The sequence below is a fragment of the Pinus tabuliformis genome, chromosome 2_2 (genome assembly GCF_031772625.1).
Source record: "Pinus tabuliformis cultivar Carrire ecotype Pingquan chromosome 2_2, CPIR1, whole genome shotgun sequence".
NCBI classification, from domain to species: domain Eukaryota; kingdom Viridiplantae; phylum Streptophyta; class Pinopsida; order Pinales; family Pinaceae; genus Pinus; species Pinus tabuliformis.
The window spans coordinates 910378290-910385009 of NC_142300.1; the positions used below are offsets into that span (position 1 = coordinate 910378290).

At 34.9% G+C, this 6720-nt stretch overlaps 1 pseudogene; it reads right to left on the reverse strand.

Moving 5' to 3' along the window:
* Positions 1 to 3824: 3824 nt before the first annotated feature.
* LOC149195972 (mitochondrial-processing peptidase subunit alpha pseudogene) lies at positions 3825 to 4376 on the reverse strand (annotated as a pseudogene).
* Between the last annotated feature and the right edge of the window lie 2344 nt (positions 4377 to 6720).

The following is a 6720-nucleotide window of genomic DNA, read 5'->3' on the forward strand; positions in this document are numbered from 1 at the left end:
GTTGGAAGTAGGATGGGAAGGCGGCATTCATGCAGGTCTAACCCCTACATATATAGTTAGGGGATTAACCTCGCATTAACTTCGGGTCTCACTTATTCGGAAAAAATTGAGCGATCGAAAAAATGGTGATGAAGTTACTTGATGCTCATGGTAGTCGATGCAGTAATCCATGTGCTAGAGAAATGCGGATGATGTGTACTTAGTGCATAAATACCGAATAGCATAGGAAATATGGCTGCCTAGCCGAGCAGCTGCTCTCCCACATAGTGGTCCGGCTCTGGGCTGCACGAAGTCACATATCAATGATTTCCAGATGGGGCAGATGGATGGGCAATATGGGGACGCATGACACGCTGTTTAACGGGTGAGAGTTCGGTGGTTAAACAGGTGGCAATTACGATTGGATGCTGACATAGGAAAATCTCCAAAGGCCCTGCCCTAAAAGAACGCGTTAGGCGTAATTATTGACGTCACGGGTTGAGTGGTACCTGTTGGTTTCTTCTCTAATTTAAAAGCTTCACTCATGGCCTTTCATTCTTCACGCACCCTAAAATTATTTTTTTCCCTGTTTCTTAATAGTGGGGTTTCCTACGAGGAGGTATTGGAAGTTTCCGGGCATTCAGCGATTCATTACGCGCGAGTGCTTTCGTAATACACTCGTATGACGGTACATTATTGATATTCAAATTACATGATTTTTCAGAAATGAAAACGTCCGGAAAAATTAGAGTGTTTATGGGCATAAATATTTAAAAAATAAATAAATGAATGCATACTATTCAATTTTTCTGTGTTTTAGTTTAAAAAAATAAATCGGGGACAGCTGTAGTTTGTGAGTTGTGCTACAACACGTTTTCAAATCAATGTGATATAATTTTTATTTTGTACAGATATGTATCATTATGATGAAGAGTTTGAGTAGCTAGTTGTATTATAATAATTATATTATTAAATTTAAATAGGCTTGATGATTATGATTTTTTTTTTTCTAAATGGAATATCTAATTATTATGGTTTATAATTAAATTATTTTAAAATTAACTTGGGTTTACGTTTACTATGGTTAAAAATTAAATTTTTTTGATGCTTAAACTTATTTTAGAATAAAAAGAAATTTAATCTCTATACTTAATAAATCTACAATTTAGATAAATCCACACTCATTTGATTATTATATATGTGATTTGTTAAATTAATCTAAGTATCAATTTATCATAATTGAATATTTTTATTATTTTATATTTTATAAAATAAAACTTTAGAAAATCAATTAAATTCAAAAAAAAAAAAAAAAAATTAATATTATATAGAAATTATAAAAATATTCTATTTAGTGGTATAATTATTGATAATCAAAATTAAAAATATATATTAGAAAAATATGAAATTATTAATAATGAATATGATATATTTTCAAAGTATTAATTAGAAATTAATTAATTTAGTGCAATATTTTCTGTATTCAGGGTTTTATGATTCATAATGAACTAAGCAATCATATAAGAGAAATTCCAACAAGTTTGCTTCATCGTGAGGACTAGATGATGAACCACACTTGTTGGTTCAAAACACTTGGGCCAAAAAATTATCTTATGTGATTTCTACCGGAAGACTTTGCTTAGTACAACCATATAAATTAAATGGCTAGTGAGTATCAATACATAATAAGTATCAACATACTTCATCTTACCACCCAAATTAACTACACTACAATTTTATTTTAAAATATTATTATTATTAATAATGATAAAATGAAATAATATGATTTAAATACATACAATTTAAAAAACGCGTAACAAGATTCTTACCATGAGCATTCACCCCACTTTATCATTGAGATTCTTAATCTATAAATAGGTTTTGTCACAAACCAATACTATGACTTGCTAATACCACATACCCCAAAATACTTAACTCATTTCATATACACTTATTTTATATGAAATTCTTTTAATTAATGAATATAATTAAAAGGGAAAAAATATATAACCTTGAAAAGAAATTTCAACCTTTGATTTTTGTATACTACTAATAATATTTGCAAATATTTGATGGAGATTAAATTCCTACCATTAACATTTGGCTTGAGAAATCCTGACTCATGAGCATCTAAGCCATAAAAATCATTTGGAGATGGATATTGTTGACATATGAATGCAAATTATTGAGTTCACAATATCACATCAATGGGGACCCTTAGATAACTTTCTATCTGGCAGTATAAAGATTATTCTCGCTAGTCGTATAGAGATTGTTCAATTTGAAATGGCTTCAAATCGTATAGTATCAATCATCCTAAAAAGTAGGTTTTTTTTATGGTGCATGCTCGAAAATGATATCCCTAATGGTGATAATCTAAAGAAGAGATGCATTATTAGGCTTAGTTGGTGTACGGTTTGTAAAGTGTGGAGGAGACAATGGACCATATGTTCCTTCTGTGTCCATTGCCACTGTTATGTGGAATATTATGCATCACTCCTTGACTTTAAATTCTATGTGGCATGGCCCTTCATGCAAAGAAGCTGGGAAATCATGGGGGGAACATGTTGCCTCAAAAAATTATGAAACATATCCCACCCACTATCTGCTAGGGAATCTGGATTGCAAGGAATAATGACATATTCCAAGCAAAGTCACAAACTGTTGAAAGGGTGGAAACTTGAATCCCAGCTACTTATGATTTTGATTCTTGAAGTTATATTGGCTCACAAACCCATAAATAATACTAACGAAGAAGTGGATCACTCCCGCCACTAGGCTTATTTTGGTGGGACTTCCTTTGTTGGTGAGATTGTGGGGTGTTGTTGTTTTATATTTATTAGAGAAGAATTGCTATAAACTTCAATACGGGCTAGGTAGGGGCACTAATAATTATGCAAAATTACTCAGTCTTAAACTATTTCTCTTGTTCATTATTGAGAGGGATTCAAAAGGCTACAATTTTTGGGAATCTTTGGTTGTTATTGTTGGACACGTAATCCTTTAAGGGTTATGGTGTGGAAGACAAAATGTAAGGGAGTCCAAGAGACGTTGGAATATGAATCCAACAGTCATATGAGTGTATTATATATGTGTATCATTTGTTAATAGCAAAGGTATTAATGCTTTACCTTATTTGGTTGTCCACGTTCCATGTATATCTAACATGGTATCAGAGCTGGCAAAGTCCTTCCCTGCTCTTAAGCCACTGGTTTTGTGGTCACTATGCATTTCAGTTCTTCCATTGTGAGCTTGCCATAACACATATCAGAGGCCTTGCTTTAAATGTGTTGACAATATCTACCATCCAATCAGGTTTTCTTCTTGTCAGTGACATTTAATAACTTCTACATTTTCACATGTCCTCCCTAGCGCTCATCAAAATCTATTACTTCATTTGGGTGCTATTTTTTTCCACTATTTTCTACCTATTCTAATGCTTTTAAGCCGTGCTCATGACCATTGTGAGCCTATTACTATCAACCTCCACTCCTTATAAGGCGTTACTCTAAGCATTTTTGGCATTCTATCGCTCTTTCTAACGCCTCTATTTCCCTAGCCTCGTAGAAACACCTCGATCTCCTTATATCTCTTATTATGATAACTATGTCCATTATTTTATTAGAGGGTATGCACATCTAATGTTACCGAGGCATTACTGCATCATCCTAGTTGTAATGTTTCTCTTGCAGAACTGTATCAGATCACTGAGTCGCTTTATTCTTTAAAATTTAGTCTGAAAATCATAGAGGAGGAGTTGATCACATTTCACTATTTGTGTTGTGTGGCATTCATTCAGAATTCAAAGCTATAGGATGCCTATCTTGACGATTTAAGTTTTCATCTTAAAAAATTGTGTCATTCAATCTGTTTATAGGAGATTCAGGAGCCATGAGAGGGTTCCCTAATGCACCAGCATAGCCAACTGAATGTAGTGCCTCTAGAATCAAATTTTGGGGATTGTTCGAAATTTTTGCAATCTCTGATTTCACTTTCGCTAGCAGTTCCTGAACCTTCCTGTCAAGAAAAAATGTGTTCTTCACACTATCAATCAACAATTCTACCATCTCAGAGAGATATGTTTCGAGAGCATCGAAAGTGTAACCCATATGTTCTTGGGATGTTGATGTCGTAACATTCCCTCTGATGGCTTCCACCTCACGCACCATCTGAAGATGGCTTTGGTTCTTTGTAGTTTTGAACACCATTCGTTCCATGAGGTGATTTTCTCCGCTGGACAACGGGGTCTCATACACGGAACCATAATCAATGCACAATCCAATTGATATAATGGGGCTCAAATAGTTTTCAGTTGCAACTTTGAGACCATTTGGAAGGGTTGTGATAATGGTATTTGTTGGTTCCACATAATCTGGAAGTGTAGGTGGAAGATTCATGTCTAGCAAAGGAAAATCTAAGGGAGAAGAGATTCTAATTTGTTTCGTGTAAGCCATGACAAGAGTTCGCTAGAGGAGGAATGTGCAATAGTTTCGAGAAATCCTCTGTTTGTTCGTGACAAAAGCCTTTCTTAGCCATGTTGAGTGCATCATGAAACCACCATATTAACTTTCTCTAGGTATGTTGTTTCTTTCTGGTAATTCATTTTAGTCAATGGTGGAATGGTACATCAGTGAATTGGTTTGGTATGTTACAATTTTTACATGAGAGCATATGTTCATATCTGAAGTAGTAGTATGATCATAATGGTGTTGTAATAAACAGTTGCATTACAAAGTCCATTGACTAGTGCCGCCCCTTTGGATATACAATATTGGTCTCCTTGTGGTTGTTGATGGTGGAATTTTCAGGTAGTTTGGCATAATGGAGCCATTTTATAGTCAATTTTAATATTATTTGAATGGTATGTGTTTTACTGTTAGCCGATGCCATAAGGACGACCCTCGTCAATTTTATAATGCCTGTACTCGAGATGAAATATTTTACATCTTTGCACATTGATATTTTATAGCTTGATGGCATGTATTGGTTGGTCGTTGGACTAGTTGTGAAATGTTGTGCATAAGTTGTGAACATCGGGAAGGTCTCTATACAAGTTTGAATTGAATAAGTAATGTGAATTGGTGTCGATAAAGTTTGTATGTGCATTAAATGCAAATTTGTTTCCCTTCTAAGGTTCCAGACAACACATAAAACAATATTCCATTAGGAACAAATATTGATCTTTTGGCATTCTTTAGTATTGAGATATATAAGTCTCCACCAAGAACCAACTTGCATTGTCTAGTTTGTTGGCTCCTTGCAAGTTTTGGGAAAGAAAGAATTATAGTTTTGAAGAAATACTCAAACTTCTTATTAGCCTCGTTTAAATAATTTTTTTGGACTCCTTGCACAAATTTCTTGAAACAAAGATGCTTATTTGTTTACTTTGAGCCTTTATTCTAAGATAATGGCCAGTCTTGATGATGCATTAGAGTTTTTGAACACTTTGATACTTTCCACTATTGATGGTATGGTAAATGTTAGCAAAGCCTCTCTCTCTCAAATTCAAAACTGTTTGCAACATGCACATGAAATATTTAGTTTTTCCAACTAGAACCTTAATTTCAGCAAGAAGAAATACAACAATGGAGTCATCATTTTGAACCTGCTTCTATTCAAAACATTGAGACACACTCCCCTTAGCAGTGAGAATATAAAGTTGATTTTGATTGACATTTCAACATTCTCACTGCAGTGTCTCCATGCTTCCCAGTTCAAAGTAGAGTTGCATGCGGAACGAGAAACTCAACATATGCTTCCCAAGCCCATCATCATACCTTGGGAAGAGCTTGTACATATCAATTACATAACCAGTCTTGGATATGAAAATGATGTCTCCTTTCATATTCTAGATTATCAAAGCCCATCAAATTTCAGAGTGTTGGATTTCTTTTTGGAAGTTCACCTTCACCTATTCCAGACTCTGCTCCACATTGGCAGCCAAAAGTTGTTAAATGCCAACATTGTGACCAAGTTGGCCATATGAAAGATCATTGTTTTGATCTTCACCTGTGTAATCATTGTGGTCAGTGTACTCACTCTTCACACAGATGCTTCAAAAACAAGCCTCCTACAAGAACAAAGATTCATCTTGGATGGATTAGTTCATGGAAATGGGCTTCAACAACCAAGAATATATTTCACTCATACAACATGATTTGTTCTCAAATATTGAAAAGTATTGTAGTTGAGATCTCTTCATATTCTCACCTTGTATCCAACAAGGGGGAAATGATGGTCATATATAAGTCTCAAAGCCACAACAAGTGAGCCAGAGCCACAATCTAACATACTAGATTTAGAGTTGTGAGCAGAGACAAAGATGCCTCTGAGAATTCCTTTGGTTGGTGTTTAGCCTTAAACCATCTATGTGGGAAGAGATCTCCTTTTCAGGTTGAAGGATTTCCTCTCCAAAGCATTCGGGACACTTATTCTAGCAGAAGATATCATCTTCTTGCTAGACTTGGAAGAGTTCCACGAACTGTACTAAGTGTTCCAGTGTTGGTGGTCATCCTTAAACCACCCTCTTATACCAAAATTTCATAGAGCACATTCAGCCTAAGGCTTCCATGCATTTTTGCACGTTTTATATTCCAACTCTCTTCTTAGACTCATACATACCCCTTCAGATTAGGGGGCGATGTTGGACACCTAATCCTCTAACGATTATGGTGCGAAAGATAAAACAATCAAAGGGAGTCCAAGAGACGTTGAAATATGAATCCAATAGTCATATGAGAG